The sequence below is a fragment of the Podarcis raffonei genome, chromosome 14, assembly GCF_027172205.1.
Source record: "Podarcis raffonei isolate rPodRaf1 chromosome 14, rPodRaf1.pri, whole genome shotgun sequence".
Classification (NCBI taxonomy): domain Eukaryota; kingdom Metazoa; phylum Chordata; class Lepidosauria; order Squamata; family Lacertidae; genus Podarcis; species Podarcis raffonei.
In genome coordinates, this window is record NC_070615.1 from 22445505 (window position 1) to 22460443 (window position 14939).

Consider the following 14939-nt stretch of genomic DNA (forward strand, 5'->3'; position numbering starts at 1 on the left):
TTATGGTGATTTGGATACTTATTTAATTCTTTTTTAAATATATATATATATATGCAAAAATAAAAGCAGCCTACAGATAAACGATCTTGAGATCAAGCCGCCTTTATTTTGCTGAGTAAACAATAGCCGCTGAGCTTAACCTTGAAATACGGCAGTACAACTGGGGATCGAATGGGCCAAAGAAAACCCACCCGCCACAGAATATCACCTGCTGGGTGCTAATGAAAACCCACCCAGACAGGCTACAAAAACAGGAGACTTATTATGCCCATGCTGGGCAGCCTGCCTGCGTCTGGTGAGTTGTGGGTTGTTTCACTGGTGTGGTGGCGCAAGAGGGATGGCCATAGCTCAGTTGGCTGAGCATCTGCTTTGCATGCAGGAAGTCCTGGGTTCAATCCTCAGCAGGGTTCAATCCTGGCACTCCAGAGAATATCCCCCAGCCTGAAACCACAGAGAGCCACTGCTAGTAGGCGCAGAGAACAAAGAGGTCAGCCAGTGTTCTAACATGGCGTACACACAGTTTTCCTATGTTACTATGTGTTGCCCAGGACTGCTTTAAAGGGACCAACTCACTACTTAGTCCCCAGTACAGTTTCAGCTCGTGCCTAAGGGGACTGGTAGGGTGAAAGACAGGGAGGCCAGCAGTAGGGGGAGCCAGAGACAATGGCAGGCAGAGCTAACTAATTTTGTCCTCCTCCTCCCTGCTGAGACTACTGAGACTAATGAAGGGGAAGCTGACAACCAGGGCCAGCCCCTAGACTGGTAATAAGTAATAAGTCAGGCAGATGAGGGTACCTGGGACTGAGGTTGGTGGGGCAGTGCCCCATTTGCCCTAATGGTCATTTGCCTCCACTGGGTTTAGGTCCAGCTTTCAGATGTCAAGTGGCTATGGAAACAGGAATTGCAGGCCCATAAGGACAAAAAGGTAGCTACCCATCAAAAGTACCCCCAGAAGCCCCCAATACTCTCTTAAACCCAGAGCTTCGACCCACTGTCCTCCCCCTTATAATCAATCATTCTGAGCCTGCCTTTTTGCAGAGTCTGCACTGCAAGAGTCTTCTTTGCAGCCCAAATTTTTCAAGGAAACACTCTTCATTGTTTCTCGCTTCTAGATATCACCAGACCATGACCCCATGCCTCAATGATAATGTGTGAATTGGACCATAATTACTATCTTATTCCCTTCTGCCAAAGAGCTCAGGAATTATTATTATTATTATTATTAGTTGTAGTAGTAGTAGTAGTAGTAGTAGTAGTAGTAGTAGTAGTATTAAATTTATAGCTCGCCCATCTGGTTGGGTTTCCCCAACCACTCTAGGCTGCTTCCAGCACATATAAAAGCATAATAAAACATCAAGCATTAAAAACTTCCTCATACAGGGCTGCCTTCAGGTGTCTTCTATAAGTTGGTGGGGGGAAACCCTTTTTTAAAATTGGGGTGTCAAAAGGTTTAACTCATTTTTGTTCCCATATAACAACAGCCCTGCGAGGTAGGCCAGGTTAAGAAATCATAACTGGCTCAGAATTGCTCAGTGAGCTTAAACAATATAACCATGATGCTACCACTGAGCCTGGCTGGGGGTACGGCCTAATTTATTTATTTCATCAAATTTATATAATGTTTGATTGTAAACAAAACTTCAAAGGGGTGGTTATAAAAAGAATAAAAGAAAAATACAGTGGTACCTCTGGTTACGTACTTAATTCATTCCAGAGGTCCATTCTTAACCTGAAACTGTTCTTAACCTGAAGCACCACTTTAGCTAATGGGGCCTCCTGCTGCCGCCGTGCCGCCAGAGCACGATTTCTGTTCTCATCCTGAAGCAAAGTTCTTAACCCAAGGTACTATTTCTGGGTTAGCGGAGTCTGTAACCTGAACCGTATGAAACCTGAAGCATATGTAACCCGAGGTACCACTGTAGCTAAGAACAGCTTTTTGAAACATTAAAAAAAAAAATTAAATCCAACAATTGACTGAAAGCACATGTCACTGGATAGGCTTGTCTAAACAGAAATATTTTCAGCAGGTGTTCAAAAGAGTACAGTGAAGGTTCACTGCCTGCTGTCAATATGCAGGGAGTTCCAAAGGGTAGGTACGGTCACATCAAAAGAATGATTTCTTACAAATGCAGAACAAGTATTATATGGCACCTGTAACAGTGCCAGTTCCACAAATCAAAGCGGTCTAGTGGGCCTATTTGGGCTAAGGCGATTTCACAGGTAAAATTATCCCGAGCCATTAAGGGCTTAATATACGAATAGTAACACCTTGCACTTGGCATGGTAACACATCAACAACCGGTGGAGGTTTCTGAGCACAGGTGCTATATGTTGATAAGGTCTCACTCCTGCCAACAATCGTGTTGCAGCATTCCGCACACCACAGCTTCCGGATCAAGTGCAAGAAGGGAAGCCCCACGTAGACGCAGGCGCCAGGATTGGAGGTTCCAACAGGGGTAAGGAAAAATAGGCACGGAATGCATTATCATTCTCCTATCTCCCAATTCCCCCTATATGTGCTTGAAGAAGGTTGTTTTGAAATGTTTTCTTCCCAACTCAGGCTCAGAAATTGGAAGTAAGCCTGCCTGCAGTGGGGGGCAGCCTTGTGGGGAGGGCATCTGCCAAAGGAAAATCAGTGGGCTCGGGATGGATTAAATATCCCTCTTCCCCACCTGCCGATTCCCTTTCGCAAGTGCACTTCTCTACCTACATTCATGTTATTTTGCTCAGATGTGGGTGGAACACTTGCAACTATATGATTTTGCAGCAGCCTTTGAATTCCCACAGCAATTTTTGTCTGTGGGAAAACATTTCATTTGATCAGAGTCACGGTGCTAGAGCTTTTTTATTCCATCTCTCTCTCCCCCCCTTTTCTTCTTCTTCCCCAGGCTCTTGAGTTTTCCTTTGATGCCACTAAAATTAAAACTGGAGCGGCAGATAGTACCCACGCTGTTCATTGCAGAGTCAGAGAGGTTAGAATGTGTTTGCTGCTGTTCGACTTTGACTCATCTGTTCTTGCGCTTCCTGCCGCTCTTCGTGGGGGTGGCGCAGAGATATTAATATCACAGGCATCCAAACACCATCCGAGGCTGGTATAAGAAACTGACTTTCTCAATCTCACAAAGACAGGTCTTGATTTAAGGCAGGTCTTAAGAAGTTGATGAAATGGGAAGAAAAATGGGAAAGCAAAGCAAAAAGATTTTGGTTACTGATTCACACGTATAGAAAGGAGTCCTGCTCATTTTGGAAGAACCTCCTTCAGAATTAGTGGAGGTTCATTTAGCACTATAGTGCCACTTTAAAGAGTCGTGGTTTCCTCCAAATAATTCTGGGAACTGTAGTTTGTTTAGAATCATAGAGTTGGAAGGGTCCATGAGGGTCATCTAGTCCAACCCCCTGCAATGCAAGGATCTCAACAAAAGCATCCATGACAGATGGCCATCCAACCTCTGCTTAAAAACCTCCAATGAAGGAGAGTTCAGCACTTTCTGAGGAAGTCTGTTCCACTGACAAACAGATCCTACTTTCAAAAAGTTCTTCCTGATGTCTAGTCATAATCTCCTTTATTGTAACTTGAACTGGGTCTTAGCCTCCATAGCAGAAAAAACGAAGTTGTTCCATCTTCCATATGACAACCCTTTAGCTATCTCCTCTCAATCTCTTCTTTTCCAGGATTCTCTCAAATGTTCTTCATGCAGCTTAGTTTCCAGAACCTTTATTATCTTGGTTGCCCTCCTCTGCACATGTTCCATCTTGTCAATGTCCTCCTTAAATTGTGGTACCCAGAACTGGACACAGCATTCCAGGTGTGGTCTGACCAAGGCAAAATAGGGTGCTCCTATTACTTCCCTTGACCTGGACACTATACGTCTGTTGATGCAACCTAGAATCACATTAGCTTTTTTGCTGCTGTATCACACTGTTGACTCATGCTAAGCTTGTGGTCTACTAAGACCCCTAGGTCCTTTTCACATGTGCTACTGGCAAGCCAGGTATCCCCCATCTTATATTTGTGCAGCTGGTTCTTCTTGCCTATGTACAAAACCTTACATTTGTCCCTATCGAAATTCATTTTGTTAATTTTGGCCTGGTTCTCCAATCTGCTAAGGTTATATTAAATCCAGATTCCATCTTCTGCAGCATTAGCTACCCCTCCCATCCTGGTGTCATTTGCAATATTGATGAGTGTCCGCTCAATTCCTTCATCCATGTTGTTCAGAAAGAACAAAAGCAAGCCCAGGCAGAACTCTGCGGCTCCCTACTTGTCACCTTTTTTCAGAATGATGAGGAACCATTAGTAAGTACTCTTTGGGTTTGTTCATTTGTTAACCAGCTTCTTCACACAGCATATAGTTAAACTATGGAATTCATTGTCACAGGAGGAAGTGATGGTAAGGTAATCAACTTCCATGACTTTAAAAGAAGATTAGACACGTTCATGGAGGGTAAGGCTATCAATGGCCACTAGAGATAATCACTATGCTCTGCCTCCATGACCAGAGATGGTATGCTTCTGAATATTGGTTGGGCTGGAAAATTCAGAATGGGAGCTTGCTCTTATGCTCAGCTCCTGGCTGAGTACTTCTCATAAGCATCTGGTTGGCTACTATGAGAGCAGAATGTTGGACTACATGGGCCATTGGCCTGATCCAGCAGGTTCTTCTGATGTTGTTATGAAATCACTGCCCTTTAACTGTCCACTCACAGTTAAAGGTTGGGCCAGTAGTCAATAATTTCTTAGCCCAGACTGTAGAAATCTGCCAATTGCTCCAGGACGCTGCTGAAACAACATACGCTCTGCTTCAGCTGCAGGATCGCTAACCGTGGTCCTGAAACTCACAGCTAGGTTCTCATATTTCTTTGCCTTGCCTTCCTGTCTACCAGGAATCCTGGGACTACTGACATCTCCATCTTCCTTGAGCCATCGCCTATTCACAGATCAGTGCAGTCTATGAAATCTGTGAAGTCTCATCAGCTACATTACCAAGCACTGCAAAACATATCGCTGCTAGCTGGGGAGAACGATTAAGCCACATTTCTACATTTCTCACATTTGCTGGAAGGCAATAGTCTTACTTTTTCAGTGGCAATCTTTCAAGCAATACTTCTTAAATATGCGCACCTCCATCCCCGTTATCAGTCAGCAACGTATTTTGTGCAATGGCCTTAAGGAGAACTGGCAAAAATCTTCTTAACTGAAAAGAGCTAATGTAGCAGAAAAAGAAAAAGTTAAGGAAACCATGATGAAAACTCAAACACAAAATATCTAGTATAGCTCACCAAAATATGAGAGCCAACCATAACTACCTAGCTGTACTGGTCCATGTACAACAAATACAAAGAATAAGCCAAGTAAACTAATAGGGGGATATATACATAATAACAAGTTCATAGGAATTTCTATAAAACCCAAATTTTGACCTGCTAGATCTTCCTCAGATGTACAGTAAACAACAATGTATATTAGAAGTCTCTCTGATTATTATTGCTTTTTATATTCATAAAAATATATTCATATGCACAGAGTGACCCAAAACAACTTACATTAAAATAAATTAAGAACAGCCCAGTAAAAACCTAAAAGCACAGCTATACAGATAAAAGGCTTGATGTAAGGATCCCACCCCAATAAAAAGCCCACCATGCTCTTAAAGGCGAAAAGCCTGAGTAAGAAGTATTTGCCTAGCATGTAGCAGTAGATTAAGATGGTGCTAGGCATGCCTCCCTAGGGAGAGCATTCCGCAAGCAGGGGGCCACCACTGAAAAGGCCCAGTCTCATGTTGTGAATCTCTGAACACTTCCCTACCACAGCCTGGACCACTGCCCTGTGCCACACAACATTTGGAAACACCCTATTAGCAGGGATGCAGTTAGGTAAGTTTAGAACCTGGACTAGACATAGCCAACATGATGCCTTCCAGATGTTGCTGGACTACAACTCCCATCATCCCTGACCTTCAGTCATGCTGACTGGGGCTGATGGGAGTTATAGTCCAGCACCATCTGGAGGGACACAACTTAGCCACCACTGTGTGCAACATCTGAGTAGTACAGTTGCTGGTGCTCCCCACTCACCGCATCGTAACATTTACAGAGAGAGATCACACAAAGTACGAGTCCCACGTTGGGTGAAAGGTTCCTGCATTGCAGGGGGTTGGACGAAATGATCCTCATGGTCCCTCCCTACTTTACAATTCTGTGGTTCTAAGGGCACAGCTTTATTTACTCATTTGTTTCTTTCCCTCCCACTTGTCTCCATAGCTTACCTTCACCAGTTGGCCCCAGGATGAGTTACAAAAACATCACAATTAAAACAAACACAGAGTCTAATTAAGTCAAAAGAAATAAAACCGCAAAACTGAACCAATAACAAAGTTAACAAAACACAGATACACTGTCAAGAGCAGCAATGCAGAAGGAGAGAAGACTTCAAGTCAAGACTTTGGTAAAGAACTGCATCTGACCAATTATGGTGCATCTGACCAAAAGCTTACAAGGATGCTGCAAGATGCAGGGGAGGCCATTCCACAACTGGGAGGGGGGGTACCACAAATAATGCCCTTTCATACAACAACACCCCTCGGACCACACCACAGTGGGCATTGGCACTGCCAATAAGTCATCCTTTGTTTATCGTAGCACCTGGATAGATTGCTATGATTGGGCACTCCACTTCAGATATTTGGGACCCAAGTTGTTTAGAGATGTATTTGTCAGTGTTAGCTGATTAAATTAGACTCTGTTGTGGATTGGCAACCGGGTAGGTTTGGGAGTGCCCTTTGCCTGAAACCCTGGAGAGCCTCTACCACTTAGTAAACACAATACTGAGCTCAATGATCAATGGTCCAACATGGCATGAAAGTTTCCTGTGTTCCTAAATCGGTCTGTACTGGCATTATGTTAAGTTATGTAGCAGGGGGGTTGCTTAGGTTATCTTCCCTGTGCATTAATCAGTTGTGAAATGTGAACTCTCTTTTATTCTGTATTTATACTTCTCTTTCGAGGTAAGGGGGGGTGGAATCTATGAACCACCTAACTCTTTGATAGGGAAGCAGATCAAGCAAATGGCAGGATACCAAGCCACCATTTCTTACTGCTACCGCACCTCATTTTACGAGACTTATCAAGGTTTCACAGCTGGAATTGGCTTGTGATATCAGTTATAGTTCTCAATGTGGGGTAAAATTTGGATAAAAAGAAATTAACAGTGTTGTGCTATCATTAAAGGGAACATTTGAATAAGGAAATTAATAAGCAGCTGTTTGGACTGCGTCTCTGGTTCTTTGATCTAAGTTACCGTGTTGGAAGCAAATATTCACTTTCCCATTTTCCTTTGGATTTATAGGTGTCAAAACTATGGCACATAGAAGATCATGGTAAGACCACATTTTGGGAACATTAGAGCCCTGCAGGATTAGGCTACTGGCCCACCTGGGCCAGCATCCTTTTCTCATGGTGGCCAAGCACAAGGGTCAAGCACAAGAACACTCTTCGCCCCTGTGGCTTCCAGCAACTGGTATTCAGAACCATTATAGTCTCTAACTGTGGAGGCAGAGCATAGCCATTAAGACTAGTAGCCCTCTCCAGCATAAATTTGCCTAATCCTCTTTTAAATTCATCTGAGTTGGTGGCCATCACTGGGGGAGTGAGTTCCAAAGTTTAACTATGCACTGTGTGAAGAGGTCCATCCTTTCGTCTGCCAGAGTCTTCCAGCGCTTTGCTTCATTAGATGTTCATGAGTTCTAGTATTATGAGGGAGAAAAACTTTTCTCTATCCACTTTCTTCATGCCATGAACAATTTTATAAACTTCTATTATGTCATATATAATGATAATAATAATAATAATAATAATAATAATAATAATAATAATAATAATATTTATATGCCGCCCACCTGTCTGGGTTGCCCCAGCCATTCTGGGCAGCTCCTGACAAAAAATAGTAAAAACACACAATACGTCAGACACCAAAAACTTCAGGTGTCTTTTGATAATCACATTGCTGTTTATCTGTTTGACATCTGCAGGGAGGGCATTCAGCAGGGCGCGGCTACCAAAAAGACCCTACTTGCCTTTTCTCTAAACGAAAAAGGTTCAAATGTTGTAATTTCGCCTCATAGGAGAGTCGATCCCCTTGATCCTTTTGGTTTTCTGAACCTTTTCCAGCTCTACGATATCCCTTTATGAGGTGAGGTGACCAGACGTGTACACAGTATTCAGTCTGGGTGCACTATTGATTTGTACAATGGCACTGTGATATTAGCAGTTTTGTTTTTGATTCTTTTCGTCATGACCCCAGCATGAAAACTGTTTATGTATGAGTTTACCTGAAGTTTCTAAGAAAGGCAATAACACAGTTGGAATCATAGTTGTATTTTACAAAGTGGCCCACAATCCCTGAATTGCAAAGCTACCTCAGAGCATTTTGATGCCACGTGAAACCCTTTTTATTCTCTTAGGCCTTTTACAGGTGTATGAGGAGTTTGCCTTTGGAAATAATCATTTATGCTGAATTTAAAGTGTTGTGCTGTGTTTTAAACAGGAATCAAATTAATTTATTTTTAATGTCTCAATGTTTAAAGCAATGTCTTAATATTTAAATTTTTTAATTACTGACTTTGCTGACTGGGCAGTCAACTCATGTTCTAAATCAGAAAGGTGACCCAAATGTGGTTCTCAACTCACCAGCTTAAGGCCAATGCACCAGTAATTTTTGTGAACCCTTTTGTTCTGATTGGCTGAGTTGCCCTGATGTCACAGAAAGAGGGTCTTTGGCTGACACTGGCTAACCTGCTCTGATCTAACAAAAGGGTCACGGTAAGGAGAATAACCTAGGGCAGAGCTTTCAAAAAAATCATCATTGGTGACACACTTTTTAGACATGCATCATTTCGCAACACAGTAATTCAGTTTTACTAGCAAACTGGAGGTTTAACTAACTCCTTTGTAGCCCCGAGAGGAGTGCGGGGAGCGTTTGTGTAGCACACCTACACACTGCAGCCGACACTATAAAGTGTCGCAACACACAGTTTGGAAGGCTCTGACCTAGGGTAAAGTAAAGGTAAAGGGACCCCTGACCATTAGGTCCAGTCGTGACCGACACTGGGGTTGCGGCACTCATCTCGCTTTATTGGCCAAGGGAGCCGGCATACAGCTTCCAGGTCATGTGGCCAGCATGACTAAGCCGCTTCTGGCAAACCAGAGCAGTGCACGGAAACGCTGTTTACCTTCCCGCTGGAGCGGTCCCTATTTATCTACTTGCACTTTGACGTGCTTTCGAACTGCTAGGTTGGCAGGACCTGGGACGGAGCAACGGGAGCTCACCCCTTCTGATCGGCAAGCCCTAGGCTCTGTGGTTTAACCCACAGCGCCACCCGCGTCCCCTAAACCCGTCCTGGCCTAGGGTAATAAACCTCAAATAAGGAGGGGTTTAGAAAAGGAGGAAGCAAGGGAAATGGGAAATAGAAAGGCAAGGAAAGCAAGACAGTTAGAAAAGGTAGTAGGAATGAAAGCAAAAGGAAAGAGCTGAAGGGAGGAGCTTGGAGAAGAAGGGGGAAAACAGGAGAGGAAACAGATAGAGGGAGGGGTGAGGAAAGGAATTTACAGAGGTGGAGAAAGCTGGAATTTACATATTGATCAAAATAACAACCAGCCAATTTTGAAGCTAAAGATATCAGACATTAAGGGACCAGGACGAAAGACTCCCCCATCTCCTCCATAAGCTACTCTTGGCAGCCACCCCCAAAAAACTACCCACCAGTGTCCACAACTGCCCCTCACCTTGCACCTTTTTCGCCATTTGAACACTGAGCCTAGCCCAGAGGCGCAAGGCAAGCTGTCAGCTGGTTTTGCACCTCACGCGAGGTAGTAACTCTTATTACACAGGAGCACAGAGTCTGCTTGTCACATTTCCTAGTTCAGGTCTCACAGTCACACCGGTGCAGAATTTGCACACTTTTCCTCTTCCCCCTCCCCCCCCAAAGAGAAGCAGCATTCACCTCAGGCTAGTGTCTGCCAGCTGACTGGAATCCATGTGACAGCCAGATGCAGCTCAGGACCTGGCTGTGCTCTGGAAGTGGCAGATCACGCCCTCCCCAAGCAGTGAGTGTCTCACTAGCTTGTCTGCCTTCTGGGTGCTTTTCTTGAATGTCAGGTTGTAAACCTGCCCTGCTCTCAGGGGATGGGGGAGGAGGGAGCACCCTCCGTCACCTTTTACCGCTAGCAGAAACATATGACGGGGTAGGGCAGAGATTGCTGTAAAGGCTGAAGCTGGTGCCATGAATCTGAGACTGGCGAACCTCAAACCGCTTGCTTGAGATGTCGCGACTTGGCAGAAATTACGTTCAGTTCTCATTTAAAGGTGAATCTATCAACTCTATACTTTTGGAAACAATAGGAGAACTGAAACATGCCTCCCCTTTTGAAATCTGCATCTATCCAAATTTGACAATGGAGTTCCCCAACCAACAAATGATTTTAGAAATGAGGATATAAAACATAAAAATGAATGTACAGTCATACATCATGTAACGTTTGCTTCAGGTTGCGCCCCATGGCGACCCGGAAGTACCGGAAAGGGTTACCTCCGGGTTTTGCCGCTCGCGTATGCACAGATGTGCAAAATGACATCATGTGCGTGCGCAGAAGCAGCGAATCACAACCCACACATGCGCAGGAACGGATCCTGTTCGCAACCAGAGGTACCACTGTATTAGTGAAAATATCATACCAAAACACAATTTGCCTCGAGTAAGCATGCACAGAGCTGGACCAAAGGCAATGAGACAGTGATGTAGGACAGATGTGGGAAACCTCAGACCCTGAGGTCTGAAAAGTCTCATCCCAGCCTCACTATGATGCTTGGGAGCAAGTCATACTCACTATTTTCATGCTACAACCCTCAATTGCTCTGCACCTCCCTGAAGTGCTTTTTCCTGGCTGGGTTGTTCCTTTGAACTGCCTCTTGCTTGTCTGGATGGAGAACAGAGAGCTATGTACATGCAGATAGTAACTTCTGACATTTGCAGTGCAGAGATCAGAATCATATTGCTCCATCCACTGGCCCTTTCAGGGGCAAACTTTGCTCTTTCAAATTTCAGTGATGCCCTATGTGAGCCCAAAATTTGGTGCCCCCCGCCTCTCGCCTTCCTTTCCATGTGTGCACAACATCATAATTGTGACACCCCCCAGGCCCAGTTTGGGAAAACTGGTCATGCTGCTCTAAATCCAGCTCTGGCCCTTTCCTTCACTGGCCTGCAGCCCCACAGAAGGTTACCTATGAAGGAATGTAGTAGTTTATTAATGCTTGGGCCATGGGCCATTCACACGTAAGATAAATAGATACAGTACAAGAAGCAGCAGTACAAAATACTGCATAAAATGACATTGCTGCCTAGAATTGTATATAAAACCTGCACCTTAAAAATACTACATAAATCACATGAAGGAATGTGGCACACGGATCTGCTGGTCACAGCCTTCCCCACTAGGGTGAGATGCAGTCCTTAAATAACTGAAAATTGTAGCAGCTTTACATACTGTCTTCTGCCTATTCTCCTTTGACCTGTCCTTTGGTGTGCATTATAGTTTGTTATCTAATAAATCTGAACTATTAATTTAGTAGATCTGTATTCTCTTTTGCCCTCTTTTTTGGTGATGCATTTTCTCTCTTTTGGCAATTTATTAGTCCTCCTCTTACCCGGTCCTTTTGACTCTGAGTAGTGATTTTTAATGTTTTATTATTATTTTTATTACAACCTTTTCCTCCAAGGAGCTCAAGCGGCATGCATGATTCCCCCTCTCCCCCATTTGATCCTCACAACAACCCAGCGAGGTAAGTTAAGATGAGAGACAGTGACTGGCCCTTGGCCACCCAATGAGCTGCATGGCTAGGAGTGGACCTCAGTCTACCAGGTCTTAAGCCAACACTCTAACCACTACACCACACTGCTTCCCTCTCCAGAATATCACTCAAAAGTCCTTTTCAGTGCTGTTCCTTCAGAGCTCATTTTAGCTGGACCAGACCTAGGAGCTTGAGAATGCAAGACATGTTCTTTACCACTGAGCTAAGAACCAGCATTCTATGAGGCTGATAATAAGTATATATTACTTTCTCCCCTTTTAAACAACAACAGCAGAAGACACGCTGCATATTTCCCCTTCCTTCAAATACAGTGCTGCAGGCTTCAACAGTATATCTGCCAAAAAGATGTGTGTGTGTTGTGGGGGGGGAGAGCTTCCTTGAACCTTGACTTCCTGTCGTCCTACAGATAATGAGACAACTACTTAAACCACGTTTTAAAAGTGCTGAGTAGCTGAAGCCAGTGCCTAATGATGTTACTCAGCTTGTTGGGGTGTGATTGACACTAAAAGTAATAAATTAGAACAGAAAATGATTTTACAAGATCCCCAGGATGACAGACAGGCTAACCGAAATATCCTCAATTACAGTTGTCACTGGGTTTTATATCTGTTCGCGCTGAACTAGCCAAGGCAAGGGAAACGGTACAATTTCATGGGCCAGCGCCAGGTCCAGCAGTTGCAGGAAATTTCCACGGACTCAGGAAGCAAATGGGCTATGAATTCACACGAAACAAAGAAAGGTTCTGAGTTTGGATGGTGTCGTTTTCAAGGGAATTTGTTCACATGTTTCTGTATTAATTTTTCGGCGGACTGGTGTGTATGCATGTGTTTATTAGGGATTAAGGAATCTGCCAGTTTTGGCCCTGAAATTGTCCCATTTTTCAAATCTTAAATTCAGTTCTCCACATTACCACAGCAACTTGTGATTTTTGAAACAAAAAACCCCCACTCATTTGGGTGCATTTTTTCCCTGACACGTTTTGACAAGGGGAGCAAAGCATCTGGATAATACGTCACAAAAAACGGAAATTACATATATATTTTCTGCTAATTTAATGTAGGTTTCCACAACCATTCATGGTGATTTTTAATCTTCTGTCATTCTTCAAGATATCTTAAAGCTATGTTATTGTTTTTCTTAAAAAAAGCACCCTGGTCATTTGGAGCTTCAAAAAATAAAATAAAATAAAAATACTATAGATCATTTATAAATCCACCTTGCCCTTATATTTTTCTGGAGAGAGGGAGAGAGAGCAAAAGGAGAATTGCATCTTAAACTCTATTTACAAATTTACCTTGGCAGACCCTCCTGCCGCCAATAGGAAACAGTGTTGCATATTTAATTTGCTCTTTTGTTATGATGGGGCTTAGGTTAGTTAATTTCAATTTTCGATTTCAAAAGCTATCAAATATGGCTTGGATGAGAAATCAATTTTTCTCAGCTGCTTCTGTTTTTATTCTCTCTCTTCTCCCCCCCTTCCTAAAGTCACAGGGAGGTGCCGGATTGGCCGCGGCAGAGCCATGTGACGGTGTGAGAGATTAGTTCACCGGACCCCGTGTTTCAGCCACCTCAATTACTGCCTGCCTCTTGTAATTTAGCCTTATAACACCTAATTTCGAGATGGAACTCATATTTAATTCATGAAAGCTTCCACAAGAGTAATTGTGAAATAAATTGCCATAGAAAAATATGCATTTGTGACTCATTTTAATTTTGCATGCTAGTGCTGTGTTATTGGTTCTACTTGTTTAACACTTCAGCACAAACATATTCTCTCTCTCTCTCTCTTTCTCTCTCTCAACAGAGTGTGCTAGTAGGGAATTGGTCTCTCCACCCCCCCCACCCCACCCCCACCTCCAAATTATTATTTCCTCATAACCACTATCTCCCCTGCAGAAACACCCAGGCCGGTAACATTTAACTAGGGGTGCAAAAATCTCAGGAACTTATAATCTCCTAATTATTGAGTGTGCGCTTCTGTGATCGACTTGCAACTTCCAGAGTAGCAGATAAAACGCTGGTAAATGCCAGTTAAATGACATGGATCATTTGGAGGGCCAAGGAAATAACTACAGTTTAATTTCCGTAATGTTTTAAACAAAGCCATTCATTTCATATCTCTATATTGACGGGCCATGATAACATTGGTGTGTGTGCGTGCGCGCATATATATATATATATATATATATATATATATATATATATATTCATTCAATTCTCTCATCACAATAAATGTTTTACACACACATACGAGCACCATTTTGTCCCCTTTTTTCCCTTTTCCCTGTTGCCATGGCAACAAGGTGGGTGAGGCGCCCAACTGCCAACTCAGCTGTCATCCCTTCACCCTAAAAGCCTCATAATTGCTTTTATTTGCATACGACAATTAGGCAGGATGGCTCACAGCAAGAGAACCAACCTCACTCTCCCTCCCAATGCACACGACGCCAGCCTGTAATTTATAAAAGATACACACCATGTGGTAGAGCTCTAAAGTGGAGTGATGAGCCCTTTCATGTGATTATAAGCCATTAACAAAGGAAAACATCCCCCTTTCAGGCTATATATAAAAAAAATGCCTATCTGGTGTGAACCTGCAAAAAAAAAAAAAGGGAGGAAAAAAAGAGGGGGAGAAAAATACCCCTCAAAGTTTGGCCTCCTACGTGAAGACCCTTCACATTCATTATCACATTGAACTCAGAGTGAGAGAGAGAGAAAGAGAGAGGGGAGAGAGAGTTCCCCCTATAAAAAGAGTTACATTGCAGCACTTTAGGAATAAAAGAGTGCAATGCGCAACAATGGCAGATCGAAACGGGATCCAAATTTTCAATTTCGCATTACATCACAATCTCCATGTGCCAAATTAATGACAGCAGCTACTGGGGTTGGGGGTGGGTGGGAATGAAATCCTCTGCCATCCCACACACTCAATATGAGCCATTCTAGAAACAATAATAGCCTGGACAAATATCTTAGCCAGGCTAATTTCATGTTTATGATCAATACGTGTTCAGGAGATGACCGTAATAAGCTTCTGAGCCAAATCAAATGACACTCAAAAATACGGCTTGCTTGG